A 21,517-nucleotide genomic window follows, 5' to 3' on the forward strand; every position below is an offset into this window, starting at 1 on the left:
CCGGTACGGAGGGGCGGGGAGCTGTCAGTTCAGCGGTGCGACCCGAAGTGGGCACTTCGCTGTCCGACCTTTCTTCATTAAAATATACACAAAATATTTCGTACACACATTTAATAAATCCAGTACGTTTTTTAAGGTGGCCCTCACTCACAGTGCTGTGTATTATTTAATACCGTAATAAAACGCGCGCGTTTTTTTCCCATATTTGTATTTAAAGTTAATACGAAAATAAACTGTGTCATATTATAGTTTTTTTTAACACACACACATATATATAAATATAAATGTATATTATTTAATTACTAATAATTAATTTATAACACGATTGGTCTTGTCTCGGTGCACTGTTACAGTACAGGACCGCGCTTTCTCAATAAACGACACGATAATTTAAGTGCGATATTATTTCCCGGCGAAAGTTTTAAACCGTTTAAAATTATTTTTCGATATCGTTATTATTTATAAATTTATCTGTGGACTAATTATTGTTATTACTACACACTATGAACTTACTGCAGTTCGAGGCATTATTTTTAATTTAAAAAAGTGATTGGACGAGTGGATTACTGAGCGTTTTACAATAAAACCTTTTATTTGAATTAGTGTGTGACATTGAGAGCGTGGATTATTTATTATTATTATTTATGAAAAATAATTGTGATCCTACTGAGGTCTTTGGAGGAGTGCTAACAGTGCGGCAATGTTTGGTTGTAAATTATCAGTACCAGCGCACCTTTGCCTCGGTAATTCTGGTTCCTAATTATCACCAGGATCTACTAATTGGAAGTGATCCTCGTGAGTGATCTGATATATTTGTTTGGAGGTTGTGTATTTACTCGTAGATCGCTGTCGAGTGCGTTGATTTTCGAGTAGGATACTCGTTCACTCATTTATATATTTATTATATATATACATATATATAGATATATTTTATTACGGTCGAAGACTGTGTTGTGTTGATTTAGCCGCGTTTATTTCGTGACCAAGAGTGCAAGAACTCAAGTTATCTTGAGATTTAAATCGTGATTTTTTTTTTGAATTTTTTTTTTTTTAAATTACTAGTGATTTGATCATTTTATGTTTTTAAAAATATTTGTGCGATCACTGGCTACATTTTAATCTGGAGCTTACGGGATATGAACCCAGGTATGTGAAGTGTCTAAAGTGATTATTTTTTAAAAAAATAATTTCTGGGTGATTTTGAATTTTTTTTGTGCCATTTGTGATTTTGAAAAAAAAAAATCCATCAATTCATTTTTACGAAATTTAATTTTGCTCCGAAAAATTACACGGTGATTAAGATTGAGCTGATTAATTTCCGCGCGAATTATGAAATAAAATAATTATACTAACGTATGAGCGTAAATGTAGCAAACGTCAGACAAATTTTAAATTATTAATAAATGGAGTAAATAATTAATAAATTTAAATTTAAAAAAATGCACATTTAAAAAATTTTGAAATTTATAAGTGCATTTTTTTTTCTATTTCTTATAATTTTAAATTTGTTTGATGTCTGCTACATTCACACTCGTACTAAAGTCAGCCGAGGTCTGATAACTTTTGGATTTTTTTATAAACGACAAATTATAAAAAAAAAATATTTTAGAAAATTGCACCTGTAGTTTTTAAAATTTTCTACATGTGCATATTTTTAGTTTTCCTTATTTTTCTAATTGACTTGTTGAAAGAAAAATCCGAAAATTTCCAACGGTCTTCTAACTCCAGGATCACAATAAAATAATCGGTAGCTTACGCGTGGCTGTGGTTCAGTACCGCGGATTGGTCTAGTAAATCGTTTGATATCTCGGTGAGCCGTGAGATATAATGTCAGTATAGTATATGTGGACGTACATCATATATATAGGACGTGTGTACCCGTGGGTGCCTCGCGGAAGTCGTGAAACGCGTGCGGCACGTCAGATTTTGATCTGAACGAGATAAGGAAACCGGTAGGTCGGTGGGTAGCCAACTCTCCCTCTTTCCCTCTTCACTCAACTTAAACTCTCGTCTCTCGTCTCGGCAACTCAACTTTAAGTCAACTCGCTGGCTCGTGATATCAGTGATTAGCTTCAACCTTTGCCTTATCCTCCATGTGCTGAAATCTTACTCAGATAAATCCACCCGTCAAAAATAAACAATTAATCTACCCTCTAATTGCCGCAAACTCATTACCCGCATGTTTGAAAATTTAAAAAAAATTGACAGCCAACTGTCAAATTATAAAAATCTCACTGACGGTCAAACAAAAATTTGTAAGTCGGTAATCATTTTTACGTAACGTCTAATTGATTACTCAGGAGGAACTGAATTAATAATTCTGACATGTGGAAAAAATGTTGCGTCAGTTTTAAAATATTAATGACAGAAATTAAACTCGAAGTATTTAAAAAAAAAAATCTTTATCAGTTACAGATATTAAAAAAAAATAAGTAGAACAATACAATGTAGTAATTATGTGCGATAAAGCGGTTTTAAAGATATATTTTCGTCCGTCGGGCGCGGCGTTGGCGTTAAAGTCTCCGCGTACTCACACACACGCACACACATGACAGCAAACGTGTTGATAAATAATATTTAACGATTTTAAAATCATTTTTATGTTTATATTTATCCACTATCATCTGTAAATTAAAGTTTATCTGTGCAAAATAACGTCATCCGCTAGTGTTAAATAATTAACTTTACTTAGTATATATTTATATTATTTCAAATATATATATATATTTGTGTATCTCAAGATTAAAAAGTTTTTCGACCATGGAAAAAAAATTCATGTAATTTTACTCCATTTCGGAAATTTAGTCATCCAGTAGATTTTTTTTTCATTGCGCGAAAAATTTTTTGTGTCCAGAAAAAAAAAATTTCTTACCACAAAAAATTTCTACTCATCCCAAGAAAATTTTTTGCATCAAAAATTGGAATCGAAAATTTTTTTGGAGCAGGAAAAAATTTTTTTCAGTCTTAAAAAAATATTTGTCTTCAACTCATAGTGCAAATATTTCTAGCATCAAAAAATTTTTTTTTTATGTATGACATATATATTTATATTTATATTTATATACAATTATATACAAACTAGACTTAAACTTTCGGCGCGTGCGGTGGTTACATAAAAGGGTGAGATGACTTAAAGTATTTGCATTTTATTTGAGACGCTGAGTAATTTCTTAGTTAAAAAATATATATACACATTTATATATATGTTTATTAATTCATACGATGGGCGCCAAAGGGTTGCGATTTGTAACGCGCGCGTGCATCCTATACTCAACATTCTCATTTGCAAACTCAACGTGTGGCTTAAATGTTTATCAAATAATTCCCTATCCTCTTCATACATACATATATCTACATATATGTACATTCGTCAGGTAGACGGATTTTTATGTCAATATCAATATGAAAAAAAATGTGTGCGCTTTTTTGCCGGGCAAATTCGAAAACCTGTCGCGTTATTTGTCCCCAAACTTTCAGCAAAAGTTTAAAAAAAAAATATATATATATATGTATAATAAATTTATGACAGAACGGAGCAAAAATGATATTTTTTATTTACGTTATGTTAAACTTGGGACAAATTTAGCCAACAATAAAGTTGAACTTATTAATTATTTATTATGTACCCAGACAATTTCTTTTGTGAACTAGACATTAATTGTGTGCTTGTAAAAAAAAAGGTATTTGAGTAGTAATATGTGTCCAAGTTGGGAATTGTTTGGGTATTTGCTCGGTAAAAACTGTCACGATAAATATTTATATCAAAAATAATATAAGAATCGAAAAATGTGTTGTTTCTGATGTTTAATTAATAAAAATTTATATATTTTTACGGTTGATTTAAATTTAAAAATATAAATATATATAATATTTAGAGTATGTACCCAGTGTAGTGTCCTATGACCGGTTTTGTGTTGACACAATGCCGTATATTATCATAATCTATTATCATAGCTCACACAACCGCGTGCATTTTTATTTAAACGATCCAGAACTAGACGTCTCTCAGTTGCTCCTAAGCCGAAACCGTTGATCTATTTGACATAATATTTCATTCTTGTCTTTATAAATTATTTAAATACATACGAGTTTTAAAAATAATATTTTTTAAATATTTTATTGTACATAAAGTCATTTTTTTATTGCCTCATTCCGGTTAAATATTTCCTGATGTTAAGCTCCGCAGTAAAACAAAACTACATATATATATATAAATATAAATATGTTTTAATGTTTCCACAAATATATTAGTTTTACATGAGCGGAATAATGTGTCGGATTTTATTTTAAATATTTATATTTTTATATATATTTATTATTATTATTATTTATTTTTTTTCCAGTGCACCGGAATAATATTAGCGATTATACTGGTTTACTTATTATTATTTAAACCGGTGTACAAGCATTAATAAACAGTAATAAGCATTTTTCAACGTAACTGTTTCTTATTGACAATTAACCCTCTTTTCCGCGATCTCTCTACTTGCTCGCCTCAGCAATAATAATATCGCATCGTACACCGATCATTAGCAGGCTTAATTACACCACGTCGATGATTATTGTACACTGGCATTCCATCGTCGACGATCGCGAAATGACGACCTATACATTACTATACGTATTATATATATGTATATGTATAGATAGATAGACAGACATTTATATACATTTGTATCGTACACATAATCCGAGAAAGGCGAAAAGACGACTGTTGCCTATACTATTAATCGTTCCCTCTTCGATATCTATATAAATATTTTCTCTTTCTTTTTCTCACTCTCTTTAGAGTCTACAGTCTTTGATAGTATAGTAACTTCTGATCGTAAACATCGACTTTGTCGTTGAAAACTGGTTTACTTGTACACTAGTATCTCCCATAATGTCAACGACATCCTATTTTATAAACCAAAAAATTTTTTATTTTTAGTTTTTATTAAAAATTAGTTAATTGTTGATAACTTTGTTGGTATTAAATTGAAGTATTAATGTACCTGAAGATCAGAACGTTTTTCATGTGACGAAAATGAAAATAATTCATGAAATTTGTGTCTAAAGGCGAATTTCGGGGTAGTTGGGGGGCGGCCTGTCATTTTTGGGTGACGTGCGAAACATTTCCGAAATCTAGATCCAGTAGATTTTTTACTTTTTATTTCTTTTTTCTTATTTTCGTTTCGCGAAAAACGTTCGGATCTTCAGGTACACAAATATTAAACCAATCATCTGTTCTTAAATTAATTTTTACTTGGGAAATTTTTTATTTTTGTCTGGATCCATTACTGATAATTTTGTATTTTTATTTACTTAGTAATTGGAAAATGAGAAATTTATGAGACAAAATACGAATTTGTTAATAAAGAAAATATAATTAATTTACATTCAAGGAAAAATTTGAAAATAAATTTATTATCATAATTAAATATTCATATTAATTCAACAATTGAAAATAATAATTTTCCAACTGTCACTTTGACAAAATTTAAAATTATAAATTAATTTATTGAAATTAATTTTTAAATCCTATATAAAAAAATTAAAATCTCTATTACCTCTAATTATTAATAATAAAGATGAATTTCCAACAATTGCTGGTCGAAAATAGACTTGGGTTTTATTCAAAAGCCTTTTATTTACTTATTTATTTAATTTTCTTAAAATGAATCTCTACTGTACTCATAATCAGTAACCCTTTGATCTTATTGTCATATATATTAGTCCCTATTGTGCCTCCACAATGATACCACCAATTTTTTCGCTTTCTCAAAATCTCTTTCTCTATTATCACTCTCTACTCAATAAATAAAATAATAAACAATTATCCATTATCATCACAATAACTAATGAATTAAAGGTCTGACGGGTTTAAATCATCCGAACTAATAGTTAAGCCCGGATGTGAGACTCTGTCACGATTTTTAAAAACTATTTAACAGAAAATTAACCGTGGGAATGTTCGTGTAACAAAACGTTATCTAATAGATAATGGTTAATAAATATAAATTATTTACAATAAAATTTCAAATAATTTTTTCTTTATTTAAATCACACGGAAAAAAATGATGCTCAAAATTTTAATAGTTTGTAGTTTATTTTTGACTTAAAATTTGTATATTTGTATACTAGTATCAAACAAGGATTATTGTATATTACAAAATGGCTATTATTTATATTAAAATTTGATACACACAGAAGAGCAAAATTTGTAATTTCGTCTATTAAAATTAATATGAAAAAACATCGATAAATTGGTATCTAAAATTATTTATTACTATTCAAATAAACAGAGAAAAATTAAAAAAATTTACCACTTATTCGATTTATGTATATAATAAATTAATTTATAATAACGAATAAATAACATTTTATATTAATTATAAGTCAATGGGATAGAATTTATAAAATAAGAGTTAAAAATTTTTGGTATTTTTATGAGCAAAAAATCAGTATCTAGTATACTAATTTTTCATTTTATTATGTACCACTTATTCGATTTATCTATATAATAAATTAATTTATAATGATGAACAAATAATATTTTCCCGAGTCGAAATTTTAAACGTAAAGTGAACGTTTTTAACGTTTTGAACGTAGATTGGAGTATCATAAATTGAAAACATATTTATCATAAAACTAAAACTCATTTATACTTCCAATAAGAAAACATAAGCAAATACCAAAAAATTTTTTTCATCGATTTTGTACTCCTGGATTATAATCACGTCAATTTCCTAAAATTTTGTCATCCGCTTTTCTGGCTCTTAAATAAAAAATTCGTATTTTGAAAAAAAATTTTTTTCAGTTTTATACTTCTATCTTTAACACTATATATGTATATCTGTTCATATATTATGATATCAAGGTGATGAAAATTGTGATTACACATATTGAAATAAATTAATTGATGTTATCATTACACTAAAATCATAACTCATGTAATTACCAATTTTTTATGAACCAAAATACAAAAAAATCGTTCAAATTACTTTCAAAACGTTAGAAACGTTCAATTTACGTTTTAAACGTTAAGAACGTTCAACTTACGTCTAATATTTCGACTCGGGTTAAGCTAATAATTGATCAGTGATATCGAATTCATAAAATAAAAGTTAATAACTTTTACAATTTTCGGCTGGAAAAATCAGTATCTAAGATAGCAATTCTTAATTTGACCAATCATTACTTTTTAATAGATCTATGCCATAAATTAATTAATTTTCATTAATAAGTCACGTATTTATTTACCTAAGAGTAATAATATTTCCTTACTTTTTGAACTAATTGATAGTAGTTTTTAGGAATCTACAAAAATTAGTAAACTACTTTGCATTAAGTACATAATAGTACCAATTATGGATAACAGATTCCACTTTTTACTTTTATCTATTAATTTTTGATATTCTGTTTTTTCCGTGTAAAAAGCCCGCGGGTAAAATTTTTAAAATAGCAGTCACTGTAATTGAAATAAAAATTTTTTTTTCCGTCAATCAGATTTCTGACCTCGCTGATACTGATATATTTAAAATCTAAATTGTACCTTTACCTATAGACAATACATCATTCTATTACACTACACTGGGCGCAGTATAATCACGGTGACTTATTTCTGTTGTATGCCCGCGTATTGACAATAATATCTCTTGTTAAAATGTTTACCCGTGTTACGATATCAACATTTGTATTTTTTATTCGCTGGATAATAAATTTAATCTGTGACTTGTATGTAATCCTGGCGATTTTTTTAACTTTATCATATTTTTTTTTGTTTAAATTTTATGTACAAATGAGTTGTTCTGTACTCAATGATGCCAAGACAATAATAATAAATAATAGCCCGGTAGCTCTCTGGTAGGACAATATCTCAAGTCACACACGTAGAATTGTATTGTATAACAACTAAGAATAAGAATAAGAATAAGAATCGTAGATCTCAGAGACCGACAGTTGTCCTAATGAATACTTCTCTTAGTTAAGCGACCGAGCGACAGAGTGAGAAAACGTTAAAAGTTGAAATAAAATAATAAGATAGGATCTAGGCAAATTAATTACTCACTAACGAACTCACTCGACTTATTAAAATTTATTTTACGTTTAACCAAACTCATGTGTTATTATTTTTTTTGTGTACCTGAAGATCGAAACCTTTTTCGCGGAACGAAGATAAAAAACCAAAATCAAAAGTAGAAAATCTACTAGATCTAGATTTCCGCGATGTTTCACATGAGCACTAGTATGTCAGCCGAAACTTGTAGGCCACCCCCTATTACCCCTGCAGTCAAATTACATCAATTTTTTTCATTTTCGTTGCGCGAAAAACGTTCCGATCTTCAGGTATATTTTTTTTTTTTAAACCGCGGAGTAAAAAGTCCGCGCACGTGTGATGAAAATAATCGTAAAGATTCAGACGTCAAATCCGCGGTGGTTGGTCTTGATTACTGTCCAAATATGCCGAGGTGTGGCAGCCGCCCACGCGAAATCACACATGCCTCCGGCTCTGGCTCTGACTAAACTCATATCCCAAAAGTGCTGACCCCGGTGGGCTGACACAAAGGCAATAACTCATCAGTGACGTTATTAGTGAAACTGATAATGAGAAATCGAATAAATAAATGACCTTTGTGTCAGAGAGTAACAAAAAATGGACGTAAAGAGAATAAGAGTAATAATAAAATATAATAAAATAAAATATAGATATATGTAGTGGTAGCGTCAGAGGGTTTGGCGCGCGTTTCGCACACTCTGCACACTGATGGTCGTCCAAGCCAATGGCTATCTAACAACTGGACACATCTTATCGACAATCTCATCTCTCTTCACCCGGTTACAAACCAACACGCACGATTATTGTACCACACACACATATGTACTTATATATATTTATAGGTGAGTCGCACCACCAGCGATGAACCAGCCCTTTGGCTTTAGCTTTAACACCCTCTCTCGCTATTTTGTTCCTCTCTTTTCATTCTCTCTTTATCGTTCATTGAGGTGCAAAAGGCATAATTCTCGACGCGACATAATTCATCGACGTAAAGGCTGTTATCAATTAAAAAAATCTCGTGCATCGTTTTTAAGCATGTGTTATGTATGTGTATATATATATATATATATTTGCGCGCCACCCGCGAGTGAATAATATTGAAAAAGAAATAATGATAATGATAATAATAATAAAAAAACTAAATAATATATAATAACTGACAAAAGGAAAAATAAAAGGGAAAAAAGAGACAAAAGAATGATCGAGGCCCGCTGGCGTTTTTATTTATTTACGAAAGTGTACTATACCTCGAGGCCTCACTTCTTTGTCTCTTAATCCCTAATCCGCAATCAGGGCCCATTGTTCGGATGAACGAGATGGGGCCTCACATTGTAGTGTAGTCCTATCCTACACACTCACACACTCACCGCACATTTATATGCGCGCGCATGCTCCGCGTGACTTCGCGGGGACCGAGCTCATCGCGGTATTTGTAATAATGTATGAGGGACCCGGCATAGGGATTATGAGAGATTTCAATTGGAAGCTGTAGCTCAGAGACTGAATAAAATAATTTCATTCAATGGTTTAAATAATTACTGGTTTAATTATCGGGCATCCGGTGATCCGGGCTCGGGTCTCGGTCATGTCGATAACGTAAACTTTATGCTGATGTACTTGTCAATGGTTAAAGTGAATAATTTGAAATAAATTTTGATGGTTTACTCAAGAGTATTATTGCTGATTACATAGGTGTTTATTTAAACGTACGTTGGCCCGTACTCTGTACTGAGCTTGTGTATATCTCAATAACAAAATAACAAAATAGTCTGGCCGTACATTGGGTCGCGTGTCGGTTAACTTTCAATTTGTGCACTTTATAGAGTGAAAAAATACGCTCAATCATCCCCCTGCATCCCGGCACGCAATCACGCCAGCCCGGGTATACTCCGAGTACTCACGGGTCAACAGAGCCCTCGAAAATACGGATAAATATACATATTGCAATTCAAGTTACCTTGTAATAATAATAATAAATAAAAATATCTGCAAGTATACGCGAGCACATGTGCTGCTAGTCGCTGTACTACGAGTTACGTGTCTATGTCTATGTCTATGTCTAGTAATCTTGGGTATGTGTGTTAAAGGTGATATAGTGCTCCCTAAAGTGATATATTCACTATTCATATATCCATAATATTATTACTGAGCATGATGATTAACTCAGGCAACACGTATAGAGTCGCGTCTTTAAAATAAATATAAAAAGACGAGGATGAGGATGAGGATGAGGATAAAAGGCACTCTGACGCGCCAAGAGTGTAGTTATAAAAGTTAAGATAAAGAGACTTGGGTTGTAAAGTATATTGGCGCCTAAGTAAAAGTAATTGTCGGTTTATCCAACGCATGTATATGTATATTGGTAACTACAGAGTTAAGTGTGCCGGTTAAATAGATAGTTGGTCTATGTACCGGCTATCAGGTTATAGGTTTTCCGAGTGGTTGGTCCATGCAGAGAACGGAGCAGCCTGGTCTGCTCCAGAGAGTATCGAGGACCTATTCTCGGGTCTTAGATCAAGCTGACGTGCCGCGAGTTATCGATAGCCTTGAGGTGTCCGTCGGTGATTTAAAAGACGACGAGCTTGCGACGTGTCGCCGGTATGCCGATCGCGGTGTGTATGTTCCCCTGGTTGCCGAACTAGTTTTTGCCCCCCCGAGCACAACGTGCTCCCACCAACTCGGCCAATCCGTGGCCCTCAAAACCCGCGATCGCCACCATGCTGTCCTCGTGTGTCGTGGGCTTTTACATCAGCAACCAGCCTACTGCTATACTTCCTTCGCTACACGCCGGTTACATGCTACACTATATGTATATACATATATATATTTATATTTATTCCCTTGTATTATATGCTGGTTACTTTCTTCATACCATCCACTCCCTCTATCAGTCTGATAAATAATTTGAAAATTTTTATTTACTTGTCATTTTTTGACAGATGATATTCTTAGAGACTAGACCAATACGTAGGGACAAAGTTCACAGATACATATATATCTATATATATGTAAGCACACGTGGAGAGAGAATTGGTGGGTCAATAGACCCCCTATACAACCATCTGACCCGCCCACTAAATTCCTACGATTACTGTAAATAGACGACTATCAAATCAGATTTACAAATCTCGGCACTATCACAAAACATTAATAAATATGTCAAAACAAATAGTTATTTACTATATATATTAATCAATTAAATTACACACTAGCCATTGAGTATTTTAGAGCACACGGGAGTACTGTACATCTGTAGATAAAAACCTAGATCGGGTATTTTTTATAATTTAAATCCTACAGTTATAAAACCTAGTCCGTCTGTCATGCGTAAAGATGTGTCCTCAATATAGTTGTATTTATATTGAAACAGTGATTGAGTCCTTGGTATGTAATTTTCTAAACAATTAACAAATCGAATTTATTCAATAACTTTTTTATAAAATATAATTATAGCCGAGTATTTTTAATTCAGAACCAAAAAAATTTTAAAAATAATTAATTAAAACTGTCGATTCATTAATTTAGATTTTAACTGGCCTTCGAGCCGTAATTATCAATCACTCTTTCCAATTTAAAAATTGCGTAACCGTAATTAATGACCCGAGTTAATTAAAAAAAATCCATTAATAAAAAATAGTGTAGATAAAATCTAAATCTATAATGAAATAATTTGAGTTTAAGTTGATTAATTTTTTTATATTTATATAATTACGGGCTTCTTGCCAGATGTTTGAAGACCGGGCCCAAGGCTGTCCTTTTGGACTAGTGTTGAAAATGCCTAGGACCCAAATTATGGGCGATAGTATAAGCGGATAGCACGACTACGAGTTTAAAATTTTAAAAACTTAATAATTCCATTGTATTTATGTCCAGCTATAAATGTTTAGTTTAAATACAATAAAATATTATTTATTGTCTTTTAAGTCCCAAAGAGGAAAATCTTTAAGGCCATTGTAATATTGGGCCCTTGTTAATCCTCCAAGTACCGATGATTGCTTTCCAACCTGTCCAATAGCTGTCGTTCGGTCGAAATTCGTCTGGTTTCGAAATTTCACGTCCGTTATTTCAATTGAATCGAGTAAATTTTTTTAAAAAATTACATTTGAAAAGCGGGAATATTTTGTCCAGCTCGTAATTAATGATCTGTGGAGTTCGAATGAAATTAATTGAAGTTTCGTTGGTTGTCTGTTGTGTTATTCCTCCGATTTTGATCTATGAACAGGCTGGGTAGGTTGAGTTGAACGTTCCCAGCATCTCTACTGACCACGACATTGTTCCAGATCTGGCAGGTAGAATTCAGAGCTGAGAGAAAAATTCTAGAGATGGTTTTATAGCTATTTTGGGAAAAACCATGCTGGTACTATAAAATTCTTTTGACACTTTAACGTTCGAAAAAATATTTCCTCTGAATTTTTGGGAGAATCATTATCCTCTGCGTACTTTGGTTTTACAATGGACTCGAGAAACAAAAGTTTTTTTGTCGGGCTTTACTTAAGACTTAAGATAATAAACTTTTTCTTTTTTTTCTCAAGGCTTGAGGACAATTTGAAATTTTAATGCGGTATTGTGATAATTTTAAAAGTTTTTAAGCTGCGACAGAAAAAATATTTGCTCTTCTTGGAAATTGTGAACTCTCATGAAATTATAAATTCAGAAATTACAACTACGCGTTTTCGATAATTACAATATATATATGTATGAATTATTGCGTGGGAATTTTAATTTATAAGACTATGTCTTAAATGTACAATTTCATCCCTTAATTTATGACAGATGTCAAATCTGAAAAGTAATAATTTTGAAGGGACTAGTGTGCAGTAGAAATTCAAAATACGCAAAAATAAAATTGTCAAAATAATATTAATAGTTAACTGGCGTAACGAATCGCGTTTTGTTACAAAAACAAAGTAAAACAAATTTCTGAAATTCATCAGACTAAATTTATTCATATCCCTGGAGGACAGGCCTATGGGAATTGTCTCTCTAGAAATGTATTCTTACCGTAATACAGGTATAACTATGAATAAATTAAATAATTTTACAGCTAAATCTCCAAGTACAGACTCCGTAAATTTTCAAAATTATGCGGGTACCCCTAAATACAGGCAAATAGTGTCCCGACTAATCGTTATTTTCCGAGAGCCGTTGGTCGGTAGCAAACAATTAAATGTTTAAAAAATATTTAAACATTAAAAAGACTTTTCCTCTGTAGAAACGAATTTTCCCATAATTTAAAACGGTAGCAGTCCCCTTTACCGCAAATATTTTTCCGGCTCGAGCAGTAAAGAATATAAGCCAGTGGGAAAATATTAAACACAAAACAGTTAATTCTGAGCTAGTTTATTAAAAACTGGGCAATATAACTCATATATATGTATAGTAGTTATATCTCAGGGATATTTAATGCGAATTTTCGTATTGCCTCGCACCTGGTCACTGCCTGCGCATTTTGAGGGTCTTTGCAAACACTAACGCCACCTGAAGTCGAGTCCACCCCCCTCTGACTGAACACCTGTTTTACCCGTAAAAACTTTAGCGAACTTTGGCTTCAAATAAACTATATATTCACTGGCTATATTCTTTTAGTTACTATTTACAACTATTGACATGACATATCATGTACACAAATACCCGAGTTTAACAAGTTCATACATACATATTATGACATGTGTGTTTTTAAATAAAATCTCTTTAATATATAATGGAAAAGGCGACACATCTGAAACCGCGGGTTAATATTAAACTCTAATGTAAAGAGAAATTTATCATTATTAAATTGCATTTAGATTTTTTTGCCCAATGGAAAAATATTCTGTCTTCAAGATAATTCCGTCATTATTATTTATTATTATTTATTATTATTACTATATTGTTTTTTTAACACGAGTTAAATTTCACCTATTGTATATATATGGGGATTATAATGATTACTGTATAATTAATCATGCCAAGGATTTATTGACGACTGTCTGAAGACAAAACGCGGATTGTGTGAAAAAGAGAAATTAGTTTTGACTGAGGAAAAAAATAATAATAAATGTATAGTTGATTAGCGACTCGGACTTGAAATAAATTAATATACAAATTGAGTAATAAATATACAAGACAAATGTGATAAAAATAATTGAATAATTGTGGAAATTCCATGCATCCCTCGGCTAATTCAAACTTCCTGTCTACAGAATTTTATTCACTTTAAACACGATTTCGTGTCTTAAAAACTCATTATTTAAAGCTTGTTCTTCAACTGCCTCCATCTACATCAGTATAATCTGTATGTAAATACATTAATAAATATGTGTATAAGTGTGTGTGTTGTGTACACAATCACAGTACACAATTTTCGGCCATGAACAATAATAGTCCAGTCTCATAGTCCAGTCTTGGAACAAGATAAAAAAAATATCAAGGCACATTCTTTGAATAGTTTAACTTTGAATAGATGGACAGGGGGTTGTATAGATTCTCTTTTACACGAGTTGACTGGTTGGTTATAAGCGCGGCCGAGTAGGCACGTGTACCGTGATTAATCATTCAACGTGTGAGTCATTGGATTCGCTTACCGACGGCTTGAGAGTAATGCTCCTAAGCCAAAAGACTTAACTATTACGTATACACACACGCACACATCAACACATAGATTATAAGTAAGACAAAGACTGAGACTCAACTCAACAACTTATACATTATCTATCTAACATCTATGCTTTTACCTTCAATTAGTTATGACTTTTGTCTACAACTAATTCAAATTTTTTTCTCCGCTGGTATTCCAATGAAAAAAGTTAATTTACTTTTTTAATTGGCTGGGTGTAAGTTGGCTGATTATGCACACGTACCACAATATACTGAGATAACTTATTGAGCCATGAGTCGGAATAATAAACACATTTAAAATATCTTTATATATATTTATATGTATAAGTAAAGTAAGTGGATTTAAAGTTTACACAAAGAGGTGAAATTGAGTGGGAGTTAGATATCGCCCACGGAACGAATCGCCGATTATTTTTTACAATCAATAATTGAACATACATCGAACACACCATATATATATATAAATATACTGGAGGTGATTATCACTGGTGTGGATTTGTATTGGGGTTTTTTTTATTTTCTTCTTTGAGAAAGAGAAATATCCGGGTGGTCTGATGGGACTTTAAAAAGTAACTAAATGAACTAAAAATATAAATTACAAATGATAAAATAAAATGAAGAGAGAAATATATATATATGGATGTATAAATGGTGTATGTTGGCAAAATCATGGATTGATAAATGATGAGTTAGTTATTCGAGGCGCCTGATTGATGCCGAGGCGTGGTTGTTTTTCGCCCGCTCCCGAGAGGTCACGTCTCAGCGACTCGCGATCGTTGATTCCACGAATTGTATACTAGTATGAATCTATATCTATATATATGTATATATGTGCGCGTATGACTCGACTTTTTGTGAAATTCCCAAGACTTAAAGCCAAAATAGACTAAAAACGTCATTTGAATTTAAAAATCCCAGTAAGAGCAAAAATAATTGCGCGGGAATTTTAAATTTAAAAAATAAATGTCGCAGTTATCGAAGCCTATTTAAGTAAGCATTAATTTATTTAAATTAATAGTCTTGCGCACATGTTTGCGTACGAGGACAAAAGCCATCTTACAGGCATATGTGCGTATATATAAATATGATACTGGGACCACACGAAGGACGAACAGCAATTAGTAATAATTCTGCCAGACAATGAGCCCGCATCTGATCATCTCAGGGCAGGGGCAGACAATAACAGAGATTCATATGTTGTGTCGTTTAATGGACGCGATTAATAATCCGCTGCAGCTCATTGGCTTTGCTCTCAATGTCGCCACTGTCGAGCAAAAACACTCGAGATATTCCGATAAATATTAAAAATTATATTAAGGATGGACGTAAAATAACAAATGCTCCTGTCGGTGATAATTTTCCTTTTTATTTTGCTTGTTATGTCTGATATATTTGTACGAATGCCCAATACAGTATTTTCTTACGCGTCATCGTTAATGAATTATCGTTCCGTCCACGACCCAGCGGGACTCTCGGTCACTCTTTCCATTATTCCTGTCTCATTACCCCGTTAATTGTCCAAGTGATTTCAACGATCGAATTAACAACCTCCTCTTTGACATTAACATTTTTTTTTATTAATTAATTATTTAATAACAGTAATAATAATAAGGCCAACATTAACGATTATTACCCAGTATTTTCTGTGTAATCAAAGTAGTTTAATGCTAACAATGTAATTATTAATAATTACCGTGTATTTAATATTTTGACTTCCGCAGTTATTTCTAACTCTGGACATGAGTATTGTTGGGGAGGTAAAGGGACTAAAATAAAATGACCGGGGGTGGTCTATTGTATGTGTGTTTTTAACCCTCGTGTTTTCAATACGGAACGGTTATTTTATACTTACATACATCGAGTGTGAGAAAGATCTTTGTATAGTTGAGCAAAAAAGTCTTTTGCATGATGAAGTAATCTTGTGTATGTGTGTCTACATATATACATATATAAATGTATGTGACTAATGGCAATCAAGTGCAGATAATAATCGTCAGGGGTCAATATTGTCATCATTATCGTCATCTCGTAATCGCGATAAATAAAAATGTTAAAACCTTTTAAACGTCTCTTTTAAAAAACATTAAACATTACATACATAATACTTAACTATTAATATGTATATTAACTGAGCTAACTAACTTACTAAACGGCAAAATGATCCTTACACTTTATTACATTGTCAACGTGTTTACATTTAAATATAAACTCAATTACTATCTCAGTAGTCGGTAATATTTACACATATATGTATATAAATGTTTAGTTTTTCTCTATGTAATTTAAAATGACCTCGCTCAGTCTCACTGACCTCTCCATCGATTAATCGCGGCGTTGTAAACTTTATTATTCTCTTTTACGAATAATAAGAAACATTTTAAAATATATATGAAACTTGTGTACTGCTCGCTGGGAAAATAATTTAAACAACAATCGATGCTCAAAATAGTCTTATTTAATACTGTTATTGTTGTTATTTTATTGTTACATTCTGTGTTACTTTAATAGCATGACGAGGGTGGAAAATACGTACACGTGTTATTAAATCACCGGCTGTTTACTTACTCTATGCTAATGAATACACGTATTTCTACAGTACACATATTTTTTATATTTATATACTTTACTATGAGGTAAATATTGTAATTTACCTTTTCAGGGAATAATACAATAAAAGTTAAGCCATTTATATCAACGTGTTATAGAAATTTTCGCACCACTCGTGGGAAAATGTGCATAGATCTGGTCTAAATTTCAAACCCTAATTATATGTATCAATAATTTTAGTCTTTTCCGCGACATGCGACATCAAGTTAGAGTTCTACCGACTCGTTACGTCGCGAATGTTCTCATGTATAAAAAAAAACTGATAATGACAGCAATAATCCGCGAAATCATATAAAATCCAGCGTACAAGGACAGCGATAGAATTTTTTTATATCGATCACATTAAGGGATGTTTTTGCAATAATTTCCAGGTGCCACGAGGTTTTATATATCCGCGATAACGCTCACGTTCGTCAGCTTAAGCCGTAGATATATATATGTATATAATAATATAAAGCGGAGTATATATAATATAACAGTAGCAGAGCAGCCATGTCTAATTATGTCGCATTGATTTTGTCATTAGCAACCCTCTCGGCCGCTCGCCGCCTAGCCGGTGATATTTAGTTCGTACGTCAAAGCAAAAAATACTTTAACTTACTCGGTAAGCTGAACTTACACTACATCACTGTGTCTAACACAAATATAATCTTTATATATTTTTTTCTCTACACGTTTATTACGTTTTGTCTCTCGTTTATTCTCTTTATTCTTCACTCTATCCCTATCTATACTTTAATACCCACGAGCTGGCAGTTGATAGCTCCTCAGTCTACATCAAGCTGTCCACATTCCACCTATATGTACTCTACCGGATTCCACGGGCTTCATATATTGTATAAAGCTAATGAAATAATTTGCTTCATTGCTACGATTCACTTATTGCCTCTGATTTTAAAATATATCACTTATTCAATTTTATCCACAATCATCATATATTATTTTGTTATTTAATTATCTAAGAAAATATTGTCCGTCTTAGTGGTGATAATATAAATACTTGCTTCAATTTTTGAATTACAGCGGCCATTTTTGTGTACCTGGAGATCGGGACATTTTTCGCAGAACGAAAATGAAAATTTGAAAATCTACTGGATCTGATTTCTGAAATATTTTGCACGACCAATATGTCAGCCGAAAATTGCGAGCCGGTCCCAACTACCCCTCAGGTACATCCATTTTGAAGGGATCGCGCATTAAAGTCTTTTAAATCTGACACAATTATGAGAAAATTTCAAATTTTTTTAACTGAAATTTACCGATAGTTTAAAATTACTTACACTTATGTACACGGGGAGAGTTTTCTAATAAATTTTACTTTTAATTGTCAGTAAAACAGGGCCTGGATGAATAATTACTCTAGACAGTGTTCAATTATGGGGTAAAAAAACCCAATTTCGAGTAATTTTTGAATAAGAAATAAAACATAAGTTATCTGCTTATATTTTTTCCGTATTTATTTTTGTTTTTGGCCCAGGTTTACTCTGAATTGTAGGGTAAATTTGACCAAAAATTATCCGCGTATACGTACTGAGTTACGAATTTATAAAGTTTCAAATTTTAATTAAAATATAGGCGGTAAAAAAATTGTTGAGCGAATGGGGAAATCTTGTTGCTCATTAAATATTTCGCATTAAATTACCTAATGTAAATGAAATATCACGAGCGTCCTTAAAAAATATATTCAACGAAAATTAAATTTCCATTCACTCATTGCGACGTTAATATTTAATGTTCTTACCGCAAGTGTCCCTAGTTATTAAAAAAAAAATATGTTATGGGCTCGAATTAAAAAAATTAAAATATTCATTAAAAAAGACAAATTACAATATTAATAATCGGCGAGGATGATTGGCATATTAGAGATCATACACACATAATATTAAAGTTTATATCTTTTAGCAGATATCCTCGGTACGAAGCTCAAAAGACGGCACACCTAGAAATACACCTTACCGAGGATAATTATTAATTAACGATCGTTTAATGCCCATTCGGTCTCTTAAGATTGCGGACTGTCCTTATACTACATTACTACTCCTACATAATCACTGTTAAGTTCTGGGTGTATATAAGTGACAGCATAATGGACCCAAGTGCAGCCCAGACGCCATTAAAAGCTTGCTTGTGCATTAATACCGAACGCAGCTCTGTCTTATCTATACACAAGACAGAGAGGAATCTAGAGCGTTCAATTCATCTCTCTTTATAAATTTTTTTTCTTATTGTTTCATTTAACTTTTTATTTATTTTTTTATTTACCGAACTTATTTTTATAGTAAGTGATTTAGCTGGCAGGAAAGTGCGTGAGCGCGAAAGTGATACAAGTATCGGTTCAAATACATACTTTGAAATTTATATATATATGTGAGTACACTTATGTATATGTCTATATAGTGTAATGAATCACGCCTCGGTCGATACACCTCTTGGTGTAATTTAATTTACCACGCGGGCAGCAAAAGCATCGGGATTGAGATCGGGACACTCTAATGACCGTTTCCTGAGCATTGTTCAACAACAACTTTTAAACTCATGAATATTTTAATAGATAAACGCGCTTTAACACGTATTAACTTACGAATAATCCCTCGAGGATTGTATGTAGATATATGTGTCCAAATAAAAAAAGTATCTTTATATTTATACAATGGTGGCTAGAAAAATTTGATTTTTTATTCGCTTTCTCCCTTTGAAAAATTAGTCTGAGGGAAAGAACTTGTACCCGATCAGGGAACTAATGCGAAATTACTCCATGTATTTAGTACACTGTAAAAAAAGGTACCTGAAGATCCGAACGTTTTTCGCGAAACGAAAATATAAATTCGATTCGAAAAATGTTTCGCATGGGTGTTAGAATGTCAGCCGTAAATTGCAGCCTCCCCAAATAAGCCTTTAAGTCACCTAAGCAGTCAAATTACATAAATTTTATAAATTTTCGTTACGTAAAAAACGTTTCGATCTTCAGGTACATGTAAAAAATCGGGATTTTATTTAAATCCGAAATCACTCGGCATACGGAGTAAATAGCGATCGGGTACTGAGCCTTTTAACTTATGGAAAAAAATTTTTATCATACTCTGACTTTTAGAAGGGTGACATATATATGGATGTATATATGATACTGAAGTCAGATGATCCTCAAGTTAGCAGACAATTAATAATTTTTGAAGTTTTTTTTTACACCAATTCAATTTAAAAAAAAAAAAAAAAATATGCACATGTAGAAAATTAAAAGAACTGCAGGTGCAATTTTTGGAAATATTTTTTTTTTTTTTATCGTTTTTAAGAAAATCCAAAAATTAGTAGACGTCAGCTAATTTTAGTATCATTAAAGTCAGCCGCGGTCTAGTAATTTTTGGATTTTTTTTAAACAATACATTACAAAAAAAAAAAAATATTTGAAAAAAATGCACCTATAGTTTTTTAAATTTCCTACATGTGCATTTTTTTATTTTTTCGTAACCGATTTGTTAAAAAAAAATCGGAAAATTGTTAACTGTCTCAACTGCAGGATCATGTGCATATAAGTAATAATGGTAAAGATAAAAGTTTGTATTTAAATAAAAAATGTATGTAGACATTATTAAACGGGTGTTTCCCGGAATGTAATGTACTCCAGACGTACTCAAGTCTCAAGTAGATCAAAGTATTATGTATATCGCAAACAAATGTACGAGTTTGTACAAACAAGTGATCGATTAAAAATTGAATGACACGAATTAGTTTAAGGAGGAACCAATGAGAGCCTCAATACAGCGTATTAAAGAGAAATACTGAGTATATGAGTGTTTAAGTTCTAAATATAAGTGTATATATACATATATATGTATATATAAAAGTTTATTCTTTACTAATTCGGCACGGTCTATCGCGTGTTCCGTTTGTTTGTCGAATGTCGGGCAACCTCTGATGGTACGGTTCCTGGTAATACGGAAATGTCAGATAAGACACTATAAGACTGCTTGTATTTCACAATCCAGCTGTTTATATATTTATTACTATATCAATGAATAATAATGAATAATTAACAGCAACCAATAAATTTACTATCACGTAATAATAATTTTTTCCTTATCGGAACACTATTATTTTAAAAACTTACCGCTCAGCCGTTCGATTGACGAGTGAAAATTAATAGTCGCTCTTATTTTTCATTTTTTATTATTATCAAAGTTATTTTTATTAGATAATCGATATCTTTGTCGGATTTATCGATCCCCTTTTTATCTAATTACTCGATAACAATCACGGTAAATATTTTCGTAAGAGTTG

The 21,517-nt window shown here is 31.8% G+C and overlaps 1 protein-coding gene across 3 annotated transcripts in view; it reads left to right on the forward strand.

The window, feature by feature from the left end:
* The window catches only part of LOC130663977 (zinc finger homeobox protein 4), a 159,241-nt gene that overhangs the window by 115,413 nt on the left and 22,311 nt on the right, over nt 1-21,517 (forward strand). Inside the window, exon 1 of one of the 3 annotated variants that reach the window (XM_057463585.1) lies at nt 26-1,146. The exons of the other annotated variants lie outside the window; for them this stretch is intronic. The gene's annotated coding sequence lies outside the window, so the exon portion shown is untranslated. Of the gene's footprint in view, nt 1-25; nt 1,147-21,517 lie in introns of those variants that run through there. 3 annotated transcript variants of the gene reach the window in all.

This window comes from Microplitis mediator, chromosome 2 (assembly GCF_029852145.1).
Source record: "Microplitis mediator isolate UGA2020A chromosome 2, iyMicMedi2.1, whole genome shotgun sequence".
NCBI classification, from domain to species: Eukaryota; Metazoa; Arthropoda; class Insecta; order Hymenoptera; family Braconidae; genus Microplitis; species Microplitis mediator.